Source organism: Arachis ipaensis, chromosome B09 (genome assembly GCF_000816755.2).
Source record: "Arachis ipaensis cultivar K30076 chromosome B09, Araip1.1, whole genome shotgun sequence".
NCBI classification, from domain to species: domain Eukaryota; kingdom Viridiplantae; phylum Streptophyta; class Magnoliopsida; order Fabales; family Fabaceae; genus Arachis; species Arachis ipaensis.
In genome coordinates, this window is record NC_029793.2 from 9,991,591 (window position 1) to 10,010,858 (window position 19,268).

Genomic DNA, 19,268 nt, shown 5'->3' on the forward strand with positions numbered 1-19,268 from the left:
AAAAGGAGATGAAAAAAAAATTGACAAAAAAAAAAATATGAAACTATGAACTCTAGCAGAGTGAACCCAAAGGACGCTCCTAAAACTTTAAATCAATACAGAGTTTGGTAAGTGAAAAATATATCCAAATCAATTAAAATTATAAAATATAATCTGGTTAGTTTGAATTGATTTAGCATTTTTAAACTCTTACCCGAACCAATTGAACTCAACTAAAATGGTATTAGTTTGATTCCACTAATTGGATACTCAATTAAAATAAATAAATAAATAAAATTTATAAAAAATGACTTTTTTATCTTATTATATTCGAATATCCTTGGATCACTAAAACCATTTTAATTGAATTGGTTCGATTGTGGATTTGTGGTCAAATAATTGGGTTACCTAGACTCGATTACATCCTTAATTAGAGTAAAGTATCGTTTTTGTCCATAATATTTGGGGTAAGTTCTATTTATTTTCCTAACATTTAAATCATTCTATTTGTATCCTTAACGTTTATAAAAGTGATTCAATGTTATCCTACTATCAATTATACTAATAAATCAGATTATATTTTTTAATTATTCTCACTTGGATATATTCATTCTCAATTAGGTCTCACTTGGATGTGTTCGATTTTAATATTATACCCACTATTTGTGTTTAGATTCAATTATGTCCCTAGAAAAGTGAATTATGTAAATGTTGTAGGAATTAGTTTCAACATTTGATGAGCTATTTTCCAGAGTAGATCATCGATTCTATCCCAGACATTTGTATTCTAACTTCAAGAAGAGATTTTTAAAACTCAAACTAAAGCGCTCATGATGTGTAATTGACGGCAGGATAACATTGAATCAATTTTACAAACGTTAGGAATACAAATAGGATGATTTAAACGTTAGGGACACAAATAGGATTTACCCCAAACGTTGAGGACAAAAATAATACTTTACTCTTCTTAATTATTTTCGTCAAACTAATATTAGAGACATTCATGGGCGGGATAAAATCAAATTTGACCAAATTCATACTCAATTTTAAATTATAATCAAATTTATCTTTTTAAAACTATACCTGAACTTAAACTTAACAAAAATTTTATATTTTGAGCAACTTTTTTTACCAGATTTGCACTGATATAATTCGAGCTTGAGCTAAAAAAATGAAAGAAAAAAGTTATCATTATTTATCAACACCAAAAGCAACATATATCTAACCATTAAATATAACATATATTCAAACAATAGATCTAAACAATATTATTAGACAAAAAAAAATCAATATATCAAGAAATTTGGAATGATGAGAGTTTAAGAACAACAACATAGTAGAAGTGACTGGGATGCAAAGCAAAGTAAAGGCGCTATGAAACTATGCAAATTAGGCGGCAGTAAGGGTTTGTTTAGATGTTGAAAAGAAAATGGAAGGAAAAAAAATAAAAGGAAAGAAAATGGGAAGAAAAGTTAAGTTATTTGTGTGTTGTTTGGATGAATAGAAAATAGATGGAAAGAAAATAGAGAGAAAATTTTCTTTTGTTTGGATGAAAAGAAAAGTGAGAAGAAAGAAAATCATGAAAATCATATACCCTTATCATAAAATAAAGTATAAATATTTTTATTTATTCATGTTTTATTATATTTTATAAATATTATAAAATATTATAATTTTATATATTTGATTTAAATTATTTATCTAATACATATAATATTTAAATATAAATTTTTATTATAATAATATATTAAAACTAAATTTATATTAATATTTGTTAATAATAATATAACTAAGGGTAGTATTGGAAATACAAAAATATAGCACTTTTCTCTTTGTTTTCTTGCTTGTGATGGAAAGAAAATTTTTTTAGTGGGACCCATACAAAAATTTTCTTTCCTTCCTATTTTCTTTTATAACCAAACAAAGGAAAATATCATTTTCCATCCATTTTCTTTCCATCCATTTTCTTTCCACCAATTTTCTATCAAACCAAACAATGTGTAAGATAGTGGTGAGGTGAAGCAGAAAAGCAGCGTAGCTGAGTTTTTCAAGTGATATTTCTTTTTTCCTAAATATAAATTTACTAAAAGGATTTGGATATTGACTGAGTGTGTATTTTTTTTTGTGACTAAATAAGGAAAGAAACAAAGCAAAAACTATTCTAAATCCGAGCGGATGATTCGTTGGAGACCAACACCAGGCTCAGACCAAATAACATGATTAGAGTTACTCTTGGCACCATATTTAGCCATCCAATCCGCAGCTTTATTTGCTTCTCGGGACACCCATTCAACGTGAACAAGCCAAGGACGAGATAAAAGCTCTTGAATCTTGTGAACTAAATCTGTTACTTCAGATGGATACCCACTTGTAAGCTCATGCATGATGGGCAGAATGTCAAGACAATCTGTTTCACATATAATATCCCTCAAACCGCAATCCTAAGCTAAAACCAGTCCCCTCCAAGCAGCAAATAATTCACATCTGATTATAGACCAAGGGGGAATGCTTCCAGAGCAGCCCGAGATCCAATCTCCCTTAGAATCTCTAATAATACACCCAAATCCCGCTAAATTTGAATCCATATACAAGCTTGCATCACAATTAACTTTAAAACTATTGCCTACCGGTGGTTCCCAACACAGGCAATTTCGGAGAGACCTAAAGGACTGCGTGTGTATCTTCCTAACTAATACTATATTTTTTATTTTTTTTTTAAAAATAATAAAAAAAATAAAAATAAAAAATAAAAAATATAATTATTTTATTGACAATTAAATCACTTGAAAATATTTTTCTTTCTTTTAAATTATAATCACTAAACACACTAAAAAAAGATAAATGTACGAACACCCAAAAAAAGGGTAATGCTATGTAGACAAAAAAACAGCCAGAACTTGCCTTATTTAGCATTAATTAATTATCGCAACAATTAATGAATACTAAATAAGGCAAGTTAGTAAGTTACGATTGTTTTTGGCTGATTTTCTTTGGTTACCAAACATTTCCGATAAAAATGTCCATTTGCTTATTTAGAAATTTTTTGACAAATATGTTAAAATGTTGGTTAAAAAAAATAAACAAAACATCTTTATTACATTAAATTTAATTTGTGAGTAAATTTTTTAACCAATCTAATTATATATCGATTCTTTCTAGTCTGATTATAGTAATATTTAAATTTTTTTCAACCATCATGGATATGATATTATTGACTTCAACAATGATGCAATTGAAAATTAGAAGCTAAATAACATTTACTACTTACTAGTAATGGGAAGAGAATAAATTTATATCAATAAATAGTTTGCAAACCGTTGAATCGGCTGAGAACCGGGAGGTCGGATTGAACCGGGATCCGGCCGGTTCTATTGAAACGTCGTCGTTTTGCGTTCAGGGATAAAATGATTCTTCAAGTTTGAATCCCTCGAGCCATTATTCCCCCTCTCAACTCTCAACTCTCTCATTCCCCAAACGTCCAAAACACAACCCTAGGTCTCCCCCACCGTGGCAAGGAGTGCGCCGCCGTCCGTTGTGTTCAGGGCCACCGTATCTTCGTCCGGTCGTCCGCAGTGCTTCGTCATTCATCAATCGGTGCGTCACTGCATCTTCTTCGAGGTCGCCGTCAGTGGTCTTCGTCTTCCTCGAGCTCGCCGTCAATGGGCGTCGGGGTCGAAGTCTCCAACGGTACAACCCCTCTCCTCATTCACCAAGCGCAGATTCTTCCTCAAGCTCGCCGTCCGCCGTCTGCCTTCATTTCCCTCCGTTGAGCTCCCTCACCCCTGTGCTTTGGAAGGTATTCTTTTTTGCTGTAATTGTTGTTTTAATTGGTTTAGGATTCTTAAGTTGTTATTACTGTGAATCTGTGATTTTTCTTTTTCATTGCTCGTTGATTGTTGATCATGTTTTTGTTGAATCTATTATGTTGTTGTTCTATTGTGTTTAATTCTTTTTTTTACTGTGATTTTCTGTTCTTAAACTTGTTAATTTGTTAAACTGTTATTGTGTATCTATGGTTGTTCTTGGGATTATTGGATTGCTGTGTTTTTTTGTTAAACTGTTAATTTTCTAATTTGTTAAATGATTGTTTTTGTAATCTAAGATTGAGAATGTCTTTGATTTTTGTTGTTGGTTGCTGGTTGATTGGCTCTGCTCACTGGTTGATTAGCTTTGCTCATTGGTTGATAATGAGTTTTAACTGTTACTGACTTGTTCTCGAGTTGATAATGAGTTTTACCACTCCTAATTATATTAATGTATTCAATACACTTGTAACTTGAGTTCTCTAATAAAAGATTTATAGACAAGAGAGAAGTTAGAATCTGAAGCAGCATTCCAAAAGCGTCAACTGGATAACATGGAGGAAATAATGAGTGTACAAGTAGTCGAAGAGAGCACTTCTGGAACCCTAGCATTAGATTTCCTTGCTAGATGTTTCAGTGACTTGCATGAGAGATATGCGGATAGCTACAAGTTGTGTAATTTGTCCTGCATTGCTTGCTCATATGCTCTTCCTTTGTTTATTATTAGTGTGTTCCAAGATTGGGATCCTCTTCGAAATCCATCTTATGGGTTGGAGTTGGGATCTACGTGGAAGACCTTGCTTCAAGGAAAAGAATGTCTTGATATATGGGATATATCATCACCTTATACACAATTGGTTTCGATGTTGCCAGCCGTCAGAATATCTGGAGTGACATGGCAGGCGTGGGGATCCTGAGCTAATGCTACGATTTCTTGATTTGTGGGAGAAGTTGCTTCCTCTTTCAGTCCTCACTGCCATATTGGACAATATAGTCTTGCCAAAATTGTCAGCTGCTGCAGATACTTGGGAACCACATCGAGAGACTATTCCTATCCACACTTGGGTGCATCCATGGCTACCGAGGATAGAGCAAGTTGGAAGGTATTTACCAGGTCATTCGTTTTAAATTGAGTTCTGTTGTTGGTGCCTGGCATCGAAGTGACGCCTCTACATATACCATATTGTCTCCGTGGAAGACTGTCTTTGATGCTGTAAGCTGGGAGCAACTTATGCTTCGATTTATTGTGCCTAAGTTGCAACTTGTCTTGCAAGAGTTTGAAGTCAATCCAGCAAGTTAGAAGCTCGATCAATTTTTTTGGGTAATTAAATGGGCTCCTGTGATTCCAATTCATATCATGGTGGACATGATGGAAAAGTTCTTCTTCACAAAGTGGCTTCAGGTTTTGTATCACTGGTTGTGCTCAAATCCTAACTTGGAAGAAGTTATGAAGTGGTATAATGGATGGAAGGAGCTTATTCCAGAAGAACTATTGGCAAATGAAAGTATCCGATTCCAGATAAACCGTGGTTTAGATATGATGAGTCCTCTGTTGACGGAAGGCTCAACAGAAAGCAGCAACCTATGCTCAACAGCAAGCTGTTGCAGCATTGGGTGGTGCCAACGCAAATGGTGTGCATGATTTGAGCTTGAAAGAAGTCATTGAGGCTCATGCCCAGCATCATGGTTTGTTGTTCAAGATTAAGCCTGGTAGAATGCACAACGGTCACCAAATATATGGGTTTAGTAATGTCAGCATAATAATAGACTCGCTACATCAGAAGGTATATGCTCAACATGAGGAAACATGGTCCTTGGAATCTCTCCAAGGATTGCTAGAGTTGCATAATAAATCCCTTGGTAAAAGACACTGATTTCTGTATTGTAGTGTAATTAAAACACAAAATATTAAAACTCAAAGGGAGCCGTTGAATTACCAGCCCTACAGGAATCTTTTCTATTTACAGGTCTTTAATGCATGCATCTGAGAAGTCCAGTCAGGCAGAAAGGAAGAAAGAACAATCATAACTTCAACGAGAGGAGTTTTAATATTTTGGATTTTACTAAATAAATATAGTAATTATTTTAAATGTTTTAATTTTTTAGATTTCACTAAATAAATATAGTAGTTATTTAAAAAAAATTATATTAAAATATTAAAATTCAACAAGTGATCCTATAAATTAGTTTTTCAATTATTGTGTTTTATCGTATAAATTAGCAAGATACCCGCGCGATGTGCAGACAACACATACGCAAGTTAGAATGACGTGAATATAAAGAATTGTTGGTTATTTTATCTAGTGTAAAAAAGAAACGACCATTTTTATTATTTTTAAAGTATTTGTAAAATTTAAAGTAAATTGTAATCATTTCAATTAAAAAGAAGGAAGACATGAAGAATATTAGACTATTCTAGTGTTGTTTGTAGATGCAGTGATAATATGAATAATACCATTATGATTTCAATTCACTCTAGTATTAGGATTCTTTTTTATACTTAAGTAGGAAAAAGTAACATGAATAATACCATTATGATTTCAATTCACTCTAGTATTAGGATTCTTTTTTATACTTAAGTAGGAAAAAGTAACGCAAATTTGATTTCTAGTAAGAATATAATTTTCATGATTCAATTTAAATCAAATCACACAAAAAGTGGTCTAATTTTCAATTGTATTATCATGAGTTATGATATTACCAAAATTATCCTCACTAAAGAGTTAGTGGTAATAGTTAAAGGACAAAATAATTATTTTAAACACACTCTACATGTTCTATTTCAATTATATTCTTTTGGTTCCTAATCAAAGAATTCTCTCCGTAATTAATTTAATTCTCTCAAACATTTTATTAAACTCTAACTTGTTAAAAACCTCCAAATACTCTCAAAATTAACTCCATTATTTCAACATTGTTGTTTAACATACTCTTTCTTGTAGTCACTTGGTAAGTTGGAAACAAAAGAACATCATTTATGGAATATAAAATTATACACAAACTGTTGGGAATAAGTAGTATGACCACAATCCAATCAATCACGTGTCAAATAATTTGTTATTGTTATTATATTAAAATGTTAATATAATAACGTCCTTGATTAAATTTAGAGATTTATTATTGTGATAGTGATCACAATATTGAGAGATAAATCCTTTATAATTTAATCTAAATTGTTCTTGGTCATAGGATTATTAAAAAGGACATTAATAATCCGGAAAGATCAATATATATATATAATGGTCTTCATTGGATGAAGATTAATAGATCTCATTTATTAAATTATATATATATATGGTGCATATAGAGATATGACCATTGAACTGACTCACTTTGAGAATTCCTAATGGTTATAATTACCACATATTTGTCAATAGGATATTCTCAAGATGAACATGGTGATAGAGTTTCCTTTGACCTGCGACTATCATAGTAATTAACAATGTATTTATTATACTTTGATTCCGGACACCTAATACTCTAGGGTGCTAGTTGAATGGATATTGGGTATGATTTAAATACTTGTAGAATTAATGATTAGTCAATAAGGAATTCGTCAACTCTCGGTAAAGAGTTTGAGCTCTATGATTATTATGATTGAGATGAATAAAACCTTGGTTAAGGGGATTGAATGAACGAAGAAATGAGTTTCTTAGGTCATTCACAGTTCATTATAATAATGGTAACAAGTTAAAGTTTGACAATTAAACCATACTCTAAGGGTTAACCAAGAGCTGGAAAGATGGAAGGAATTACTTTGTTCTTCTGAGGTTCTTAGTAAAAATATATTACTTCATACTATCGGGTCGTTGAAGAGTGTTGCTAGACACCAACCTTGATTAGTAAATTTAGTATGACTAATATTTACTACCCGCTTAGTATTGAACCTATGGGGTCACACACTAACGAGTGTTCTAATCTTTCATGTAGAATTATTTAATTATTATTTTGATTTGATCAAATAAATAATTATATTAATTTAAATGGAATATTATTATATTCTTTGCTAGCACCAAGAATATAATAATAGTATGATAATTGAGAATATTAAATGAGATTTGAGAATAATTAATTATTCTATTTCTAAATTTGGATGAGATCCTAATTGATTCTGTTTTCAAATTGAGTTATGATATGACTCATAAATTTGAAGGATTCAGATTTATAATTTCAAGATATGATTTAAATTTGAATTGAGATTCAAATTTAAAATCAGTAACAAATCTCATACTATATATATGTATGCTAAGAGTAGAAGATGAGAATAAAACGAGAATAACAAGAGTTTTATTCCTTTACCTCTATACACATAAATGTTTGTGAGCCTAATTCTTGGAGAAGAATTTTATGGTGTGCAAAGAGTTGCAAGAGGTTTCTCAATTTAGATCAGATGTCCATTGGTCAAGGAGTTGACAACAAAGGTTGGTCTCGGTGTGGATACGCATAGCGCCTTCGTACCATCGAAGGAGAAAGTGATTTTTACTAAAGCGTCTAAAGGTATTTAGATCTGATCTATATATTATATTATTGGAATAAAGTTTAAGTACAAAATAGATCTTTAAGAATTACTTTCTTTTCTTCCGCTGCGTGTTATGAACACATGGTAATCCTTCAGTGGTATCAGAGCTTTGGCTTTTTTGTGTTTAAATTTTTATTCCCATTTTCTTAAATTTGTGAATTAATAAGATTAATTCAAATTTTTTTTAAGCATGTGATGTAGTTATTTTCATTGAGATGATTTTTTAATAAATTAATAGTTAATTTATTTGAAGTTTGATTATTTAATTATGATTAAATTATCATCCTTTTAATATAATAGTTATATTTATAATTAAATATTTTGTTTGATTTTATTTATTGATTAAATTTTATTGTGATTTTGATCACAATAAAAGGAATAAGATGCAAAATATTTTTTGTTTGTTTCTCATATATATAAGTGTATATATAAAGGTCAAATTTGATTTGATAACTTTTTAAGGCTAAATGTTAGTACATGAACAATCAAATTTTGATTTGATTATGTGTTTTGAACACTATAATTTTAGAAATTAGTTTTTCTAATATTCTTGATTATAAAGAGCGCCCTGACAACCAGGAGTTTTATTTTCAAGATACTAATCAGTATAAATATTTGATGTATTAAGGATTTAATTTTATATTTACCTAGACAACCTAGGAGTATAAAATTTAATCCACGAATACTGGTATAAATTATCTAACAATTGAGATAAATCCTAAAAGTTAGGAGTTTGCCAAAAAAATAAATTTATCTCTTGTTTACAAGGAACAACCTGACAACCAGGAGACTTGTACTCTAAGATAGAATTTATTTATGCATATGATGATGTATAAGGAGAATTAATTTTATACTTGAATCTAGACAACCTAGGGGTATAAAATATAATTCAGTTAAATAATTGTCTGACAACCAGATAATTATTTAGGATTATAATTGTATGTGATATAATTTAATCATATTTATTTGGAATAGGTATGAGTAACAACTTGACAACCAAGGTACTCATTCACGATTCTAAATCATTTTGTCAGAAATACAGATTTCTTATTTACTTTCATATTTTAAAATTTTTAAATATGTCCATCTTTCGTATGACATACTTTGAAAGTAATAAATTGACTATACATTGAGAATTGTTCTTATGTATGAAAAGGTTATCATGGACATGATAATCCTATTGAAATAATATTGTCTAATAAATTTGGTTATGGAATAGTTAGAAGTTGTGAAGAATTTGGAATATTACTTTACTGCAATATGGGTTGTTTTGACAACCATGAGTTCCAATTTCAAAGACAACTTACTATTTATTATTAAACATCTTGAGAAGATGTATGATGTCCAAAGCAAGATAGTATGATTATCAAAGATTTTATTTGAACTGGTGGGAGTATTGGACAATATATTTTGAATTAAACAACTTTAGAAGTTGGAATGCCATTAGACAAATGGCTTTAGCGAGAATTGTTTTTGCAACCATTTTTGGATATTTATTTTGTTATAAACAAAAATTTCCTTAATATGATTAAGGTTTGTGATCTTTTTAGAAAAATTCAACATGAATATTGAGGATGCGAATCAAAATTGTTCTTAAGGGTTGGTTTGACCAATAATAAAAATATTGAGTATTTTTATTATAAGAGTTTAAAGTAAAATCTCTAATATCTAATTAATATTCTATTGAATAGAGAATGAGATTCTCTTTATGCATAAATACTAGTACTCTATGTACTCTATCATGTTTAAAAAACATGAAATTTGATTTAGTTGAATATCACTATTTGTTAAATATTTAGACTACGTTTTAGAAATATTGTTAAATTAACAAATTTTTCACCAAATCAATTTTTTATCCATATGAGATATGGAAAAGGCATAAGCTGAAACTCAAGAACATTAGAGTTTGGAGATGTCTTACATGTGTTAAGAGATTGCACAACAATAGAATTGACACTAGGTCCGATAAATGAGATTTATTGGTTACCCTGAAGAAATAATGAGATTATTTTTATCACTCTTCTTATGACAAAGTGTCTGTGATAAGAGGTTAAACTCCTTTTTTAGAAAAGGGATTCCATCTTAAAGAAAGAGTGGAAGTACAAATACTTTTATTAGAATTGTATACCACTCAATAGAGGATATAATTTCTCTTGAAAGTATAAAATGTTTGATCGTCAAACTAACTTTTTTGAAAAAGTAGCCTATTTGTATAATGATACAATTCTATAAAGATAGATCTAATAATTACTTAGATTTTTTATAATCATGTTCAATAAGGATCGTTCTTAAAATAAAATTATGCACTATTGTAGTGAGAGATTTCATGTTTTGAAAAAACGTGATATTTATTATGCACTAGGCATATTTTACAAAAGGTCAAGCAAACATGCTAAAGAGCAAAGGTATTTAAGGTCAAAAGAGTTTTTATAAACACAAATGTGCATTAAAAAATTGTACACATGATTGATTGGCTCTAGTGCAAGTGGGAGATTATTGTGATAATAGTTTGCCTAAGATCCAATCTATCATGATTAGCTCTCGTGCAAGTGGGAGATTGTTGGGAATAAGTAGTATGACCACAATCCATCAATCACGTGTCAAATAATTTGTTATTGTTATTATATTAAAATGTTAATATAATAACGTCCTTGATTAAATTTAGAGATTTATCATTGTGATAGTGATCACAATATTGAGAGATAAATCTTTTATAATTTAATCTAAATTGTTCTTGGTCATAGGATTATTAAAAAGGACATTAATAATCCGGAAAGATCAATATATATATAATGGTCTTCATTGGATGAAGATTAATAGATCTCATTTATTAAATTATATATATAGATGGTGCATATAGAGATATGACCATTGAACTGACTCACTTTGAGAATTCCTAATGGTTATAATTACCACATATTTGTCAATAGGATATTCTCAAGATGAACATGGTGATAGAGTTTCCTTTGACCTGCGACTATCATAGTAATTAACAATGTATTTATTATACTTTGATTCCGGACACTTAATACTCTAGGGTGCTAGTTGAATGGATATTGGGTATGATTTAAATACTTGTAGAATTAATGATTAGTCAATAAGGAATTCGTCAACTCTCGGTAAAGAGTTTGAGCTCTATGATTATAATGATTGAGATGAATAAAACCTTGGCTAAGGGATTGAATGAATGAAGAAATGAGTTTCTTAGGTCATTCACAGTTCATTATAATAATGGTAACAAGTTAGAGTTTGACAATTAAACCATACTCTAAGGGTTAACCAAGAGCTGGAAAGATGGAAGGAATTACTTTGTTCTTCTGAGGTTCTTAGTAAAAATATATTACTTCATACTATCGGGTCGTTGAGGAGTGTTGCTAGACACCAACCTTGATTAGTAAATTTAGTATGACTAATATTTACTACCCGCTTAGTATTAAACTTATGAGGTCACACACTAACGAGTGTTCTAATCTTTGCTGTAGAATTATTTAATTATTATTTTGAGTTGATCAAATAAATAATTATATTAATTTAAATAGAATATTATTATATTCTTTGCTAGTACCAAGAATATAATAATAGTATAATAATTGAGAATATTAAATGAGATTTGAGAATAATTAGTTATTCTATTTCTAAATTTGGATGAGATCCTAACTGATTCTGTTTTCAAATTGAGTTATGATATGACTCATAAATTTGAAGGATTCAGATTTATAATTTCAAGATATGATTTAAATTTGAATTGAGATTCAAATTTAAAATCAGTAACAAATCTCATACTATATATATGTATGCCAAGAGTAGAAGATGAGAATAAAACGAGAATAACAAGAGTTTTATTCCTTTACCTTTATACACATAAATGTATGTGAGCCTAATTCTTGGAGAAGAATTTTATGGTGTGCAAAGAGTTGCAAGAGGTTTCTCAATTTAGATCAGATGTCCATTGGTCAAGGAGTTGACAACAAAGGTTGGTCTCGGTGTGGATACGCATAGCGCCTTCGTACCATCGAAGAAGAAAATGATTTTTACTAAAGCGTCTAAAGGTATTTAGATTTGATCTATATATTATATTATTGGAATAAAGTTTAAGCACAAAATAGATTTTTAAAGATTACTTTCTTTTCTTCCGCTGTGTGTTATGAACATATGGTAATCCTTCACAAACTAAACAAAAACATCCCTAATGTCATATCTTTCAAGTGATGTATCCATTCTAATTACACCAATGATGGACGCACTAGTTGCTGCGGAGAACTTCTCTATAATCAAGTCATCATCAAGAATAGAGCTTCAGGGTGTATTTCTAAAAATACAAAAATTAAATGTAAGAAGAAGAAACAAAAAAAAAAAGAACAAACTTGCAATATTTACCTAAGACTCATTTGAAGCATCATGTGGACTTTAATCTGCCTGTTTTTTGGCCTCCAATATTCTCTTGATAAAAAAAGTACATATCTTAAGAAGCCATTATATTTATCAACTAAGGATCATCCTCTGCATCTAACAACTAAACCATGAAACCAACAAAAAAATATTTTTTATGGAATTTGTAATTTGCTTTAGCCACTTAAACAATGTTTTCAGAGCCCGTAACTCAAAATCATAACACAATGAACGGTGTAGGGAGCATTTTTATCAAACGTGTTGTGCAAGATGAGGTTCATGACCAATTAAGTTTCAACCTGACAAAGCTGGGTCATTAATCACATATTAGTCATTCGACACTAATAAAAACAACAATAAATAAACAAACTGATATTTGAGAAGTTTCAAAAATGTAAAAAAACTTGAATGCGGCCATGAGAATTGAAAATTACATCAGTTACAATGGCAATTAGCAATGTTCAATTTAGATGGGATGGTACGGACCTTAGGTGAATAACATAATTGAACTATTTTAAGCTCTATATCACCTCACTTACCTTATTATCAATCTAGACATATGATATATGTAAGTAACTTAAAGTAAGATTACAATTCTCTTTTATGTATAAAACAAATATTATAAAAGAATACTTAAAGTAAGATTACAATTCTCTTTTATGTATAAAAACAATTATAAAAGAATAGATGCACCAAAGACAAAACTGCATCAAAATTTTTTTGTTTTGAAATTGTGACAATTCAGTTCTTGCTTAAAATAGAATGAATTGTAAAATAGAAGTTTTGGTTATTAATTACACTTGGAATATGATTGAAGGGGAAAAAAATGTCTTGATATATCTCTCGTATCTTCAGTCAACACACGTTAGAATTTCACAAATGAACTACTATAAGTAAGAAATCAGATGAAATTAGCAACTTTGACGCACACAATCAGAAACAGAAAGAATCATTAGAGGCAGATGTGGCATAATAAACACGAATTTAAAAAAAGAATAATGATTTTTTTAATCGTGTATATGAAATCCAAAATGAAATGAAATAAATACCTGGGTATCATAGCCAAAAAACATGCCACCAATTCAAGCAATCACACTATCAAAGAGACAGAATAATTAAAGTACTTACCTAATGATACATAAATGCAAATTCAATAGATTATGCCTCTTAAATAGAAAATGTATATATCAAATGAAATCTAAAAAATAGCAAAGGTCTTGAAATTACTTCAAGATCAGACTCTTGTATTTCAAAATATTGCATGAATTCTTTTCAGTAAGAACAGAAAATGCAGCAAGAATTTTTGATTTGACAAATGAACCAATTAAAGATGCACCTAGTAGAAAAAAAAAGTTAAAAACAATTAATGCCATCATCTTAACTTCAACTAATGAAAAATAAACAATGAAACAAAATAGTAACCACATTGTGGCATTTCAAGTACTTTGAGTTCATCAATTGTTGCAATAACATCATCAGTTACAAATTATTCTTCCATATTTACTGTTGCTTTTTCTTAATTTAAATGAATTAGATCATTGATAAAAAATTATCAGTATTATCTCTTTTTATCTCGCATTTTTATTCTCTATTTTCACTCATTTTCTGTTATGTATTTTATTGTAAGATAAAAAAAATTAGTATTTTCTAATATTTTTGAATATACAATCATTTTGGATAAAATCCCATTTTAAAAAGATACCTATCTTAAAGAAAATTGTAATACACAGACATGACAACAAACTTTATTGACCCTTTTTTGTCAATTGTCTCTATCTCTGCTAGTATCCTCTACCTCGTCAATATAAAAATGTGCAATGAAGGATATTTAAACTCAAGATATTAAAGGAATATATAATGAATTTGCCATTCATAAGAAGCGCTATAGTTATAGTGCCCAAATTTATTGCCAAATCAAGATATGTTTTGTCTTTGCTGATCTTATCCCAAATTTTAGTGCCATTTGAGAAATAAAAAGTAGAAGTCAACTAAAACCAAAATTAATCTCAAACCAAAAGTTTCAAATAACTTTAAAAATCCAGAGGCTGCAATAGATGCTCACTTTCACCCAATTTACTGTCAACTTTGTACAAAGGTTATCCTCCAACTTGAACTTTTAGAAGCCAAAACACAAATAAATGACCAAATATATAAATAAAGGACAATTATAGATTTGATGAAAGAAATTTATTAGAATGGATGAAGTTAGTTACCATGTTCCTACCTATCTTCCTAAATATAGAGGTTTGAAAGAGTTAACGAATCTCTTGCAATGAACAAAATTAATTAAATAAATAAAGGACCTGAAAACAGAGCATGCACAATATCAATTAAAACAAAGTCACCAAAATAATAGAATTTAAATAAATAAATAAACTTGATGAAACGATGAGAACTTTTTATATGTGATAATGGAATGTATTACAGAGCAATAAAAAGCATATGAAATTCAAGTATGTGAAGGAGTAATTAGCTCAGCCAAACCAATTAGAAATTGAATTGGGATTTGTCAAAACACTATAGGGGTGATTCTAAATAGATACCTATTTGATTCACAATTTTCATTGAAAACATAACTTTATCAAACATGAATGACTTGAAACAAACAAATGAATAATAGGTATGGTAGGAAATAAAAAAAGAATGCACACAATATCAAAATGCTGTGACGTATTGTCTGAAAAATCCTGCAAGTGTTTGAAGAGATGTTCTACACCTTGTTCCTCCTAAGGGAAGATAAAGAAAATGGTCAAGAACAAAAAAAAAAAAAAGAAAGAGAGGCAGAGATATTAATAAAATGATCAAGGTTCAGAAAACCAGACCGGTCATCAAACTGTTTTAGTCACTGGTTCACTGGTTTATTGGTTTAACCGGTCCAACCAGTGGTTCAACCGAAAAAACCGTTTTAGAATAGAATAATAAATAAATTATAAATACACATCCTAAAATATAATTATAGTCTAATATAAATCTTAAAATATCTTCGAAATTTAAAACACTACATAAAATATCATCAACCAAATACATATGATCTTATCAAAATCCAAACTCAAAAGTTAAATAGTAATAAAAGCATATCTAAATATTAAATCCCAACATCATGGTTTATCAATCATCAAAATCCGCAAGAACTTGTTGCAAATCTGCTTCGGTGGGATGATTTTCACCTTCATTCACACCCTGTTGAGCAGAAGAATAAGAGATGCAGCATAAAGACCACTACTACCACCGCCACTTTGATATAAATCAGCATCAATTTCACCTAATAAAATAGACATCTTATCATTATATTATAAGCTAGCAACATTCTAAAAAATAATTAGAAACTAAATATACTATGACTATGTGGTCTCCCACAGAACTTCATTGCCTTTAGCACATAGTTGTCATCATGCAGCTCAAAAGGAGAGAGAGAGAGAGTTATATAGTTATATATGAATTGAAAAGTTGGGACAAGAAAACATCAAAATGAGATACATGCAGTTGAAGCTTTCTTACCTATTGAAATCAAAATGCACAAGCTGCATATCTTCTAATATTTCCACTTCAACAGTTGCATGAGGACGTGTCTACAGTTTAAAAAAAAAGTCAGATGTATGAAATCTACCAAAACTCAATACAAGGGTCACAACACTGTGAGATCTCATATATTTCATATAGTTTCAAAATCAACCGATTGCTACATGTCAATTAGGGAGTTAACAACAACAAAATATAGAATAAGAATGATTATACAGATGAAGATCCAAGGGGAAAAAATGACATGTTCTACTGAACAAAAAACAAGAGACAGTGTGATGCGGGTATACCTGTACCAGAATAAAAGGTAAAGATACACCACTGGGAGGGTTTTCTGAGCTATATAATTGCTCATTTCTTTTTATAAGGTTCTGAATACCTACAAACCTCATTAAACAATACAGGTAGTTAGCACACAGAAACTAAACATAACAAAAATTAAACCATTTGTTCACAAATTGCAAATTGGAATTTAATTGAACAGAGGAAGTTCACAAATTAACAATTTGGAATACAATTGAACAGGAGGAAGTTCACAAATTGAACAACAATTGATCAGATTTCAAATTATTTATTTCTTATACAACTGAACAGAGGAAGTTCACAAATTGAATACAATGGAATAACAACAGTTTTCAGATTATTTATTTCTTATACTAACCAACAATTGAACAGAGGAAGTTCACAGAGGAAATTCACAGAGGAAGTTCACAGAAATTGAACAGAAATCAAAGTTCACAAGGAAGTTCACAGAAATTAAACAGAAATCTAAGTTCACAGAGTATCAACTTCATGTTTCTTATACTAAAGAAGATGAGCAGAGGCGAAGAACAAAGAAGATGAGCAGAGGACGAGTCACTCACCTGGGGTCGATGGAAGGCTTCTGGTGTTGACTGTTGAGTACCGCGCGACGATGAAGACGATGAGATGGTGTTGATGACCGCGCGAAGATGGAAGGCTACTGCCTGCTGGTGTTGAGAAGATGAAGACGATGGAGATGAAGGGCTACTGGGCAGGGAACCAGGCGACGATGGAGGGTTACTGGGGCTGAGGACCAGGCGACGGCGGTGGCGCTGACCACCTGAGACCGCGGCGACGATGGAGGGCGACTGGGCGGCTAGGGTTCAGACTTCAGAGGGCGGCTAGGGTTCACTCACCGTGAGATGAATCAGGAATGAATGGGGGTCGGGGGAAGAAAGGGGGGGTGGGGTGCTCCACGAGTGGGTCGGGTCGGTTTACGATTTTATTTTTTTAAAAATCAAAACGGCGTCGTTTAGCAGAACCAGCCGGTCACTAGTCCGACCCAACCGGCCGATTTTTGGTCGGTTCACCGGTTCTTCAGCGGTTCTTCTGAGTGCGGTTTTTAGAGAAGGATCGGATCATTTGCATTGCCGGTTCACGGTTAAACCGGTCGAACTGGTCGGTCCAATCCAGTTTTCAGAACCTTGAAAATGATACACATTATCTGTTTTTTCAAACTCTTTCAATTTTTCCTGCATAGTTTAAAAAAATACAGGAAATGAATTTAAAAGAAAAATGGATAGCAATAAACTTGGCAATAAATTCTGATAGATAATAGACAATTCAGAATTTGTAAAGAAGTTTGCTTGTAACAAAATTAGATTCCACTTTATTAGTAAGCAAATCAAAATTATAAGAAAGAAAGAAAGAACCTGAAGGAATTTGATGTCATGATCGAGGCGCTTGAGTTATGCAAGAATCCTATGCTTACCCGTGAATTATAGAACCATTACCCACAACACTTTAAGTTACAACTCATTTGAATATGTCTGAAACCCTAAACTGCAAAACAAACAAAAAATGAAAACTTGAAAAAGTCAGCAAAAGAAAAGAACACAAAGTATTGAAACCTGAAGCCCAATAGGGTTAATCCCACTTTGGAATAAATAACTAACAGTAGAAACAGTATGCCTTTGGAGGAGGAAGAAGAAGTATGCAAGGATCTTTTCCTGCTTTCAAGCGCATGACGTGCAGCAGATTCCAACACTTGTCCAATCTCTGTTTATTGCTGCGGTGGCACGTTCTTCCCCATAGTGCTTCCTCCATCTCTGGGTCGCCCTACTTCCCTGGACTTCTAAAATCTCCTTTTCGATTTAGTCTGACTTTTAAGATAAACTTCAAATCTTCAACTACAATATCGACCCTACTGGTTGCTGGGATACCGTCCGCTGCTCTCTTCACCTTGTGCTATAGGCTCTGCTGCTAAAACTTCTTCTTTATCTGGGTTCACTCAGTTCTTTCTCCTTCGACACAAGGCTTTTTCTTGCTGCCACATTTGCAACTTCCAGCACTATTCTGATGAACGGGACTGCGCAGCCGATCTTGGTGACTTGAAACACAATTTTCAGTTGGTGACATGAAGAGAAAAATGAGAAGGAAGAGGATGATCAGAGGATGTGGGGGGTGGCGGGGGTGGTGAGATGAAGAAAAAATTAAGTTTCTTTTCTTTTGTTACTTTTTAATTTTCAGTCACCAAAAATAAAAGGAAAGAGAGCAATTTGATTTTGAGAATGTAATTGTGCGAAAAAAATCTCCGCTTCAGCGCACCGGAAGGAACATTGTTCTTTGCTGCAACGTGTGGTCATCACCATTGATGCTAAATTGGGGGAATACTGTTCTGTGCCTCGTGTATTAAACTGCTTAACTTTTATATTTTAAATAGATACACAATAATAAAAATTATAATTTTAAAAAATTTAAAGTAATGATTTATGACTGAATTCTTAGGGACTATTTTTATTATAAAAAACTTTTTTACATGTCAAGTGACATGTGGCGTACTAAGTGTCACTAATTTAACACGCCAACCAATCATCTTGTGACACGTGATACTAATCTATTACATCATCATGTCACGTGGTATTTAACGTGACACATCATTATCTAACTAACGAAAGGACCAATTTAACTTACGTTTTATAGGACTAATATGACTAAAAAGATCTTTTAAAGACTAATTTAAAAAATGAGTTAAGAACGATTTTGACTATTAATCCGTAATTTGTAACACTCTATCCAAAATTAAATTTCAATTGCAT

General features: G+C 31.1%; 2 long non-coding RNA genes and 1 pseudogene across 3 annotated transcripts; 1 reads left to right on the forward strand and 2 right to left on the reverse strand.

The window, feature by feature from the left end:
- On the forward strand, nucleotides 3,392-5,727 carry LOC107614970 (annotated as a pseudogene).
- Nucleotides 14,686-18,345, reverse strand: LOC110266387. Of its 2 annotated transcripts, XR_002353709.1 has the most exons (4): nucleotides 18,126-18,345; nucleotides 17,883-18,012; nucleotides 15,342-15,416; nucleotides 14,686-14,993 (listed from the first exon to the last, which is right to left on the reverse strand). It is a non-coding gene; the product is annotated as an uncharacterized LOC110266387 (long non-coding RNA). The 2 variants fall into 2 exon arrangements; XR_002353708.1 differs by having other exon boundaries at nucleotides 14,686-15,416.
- On the reverse strand, nucleotides 15,704-16,605 carry LOC107614971. Its single transcript, XR_002353710.1, has 3 exons — nucleotides 16,500-16,605; nucleotides 16,189-16,259; nucleotides 15,704-15,952 (listed from the first exon to the last, which is right to left on the reverse strand). It is a non-coding gene; the product is annotated as an uncharacterized LOC107614971 (long non-coding RNA).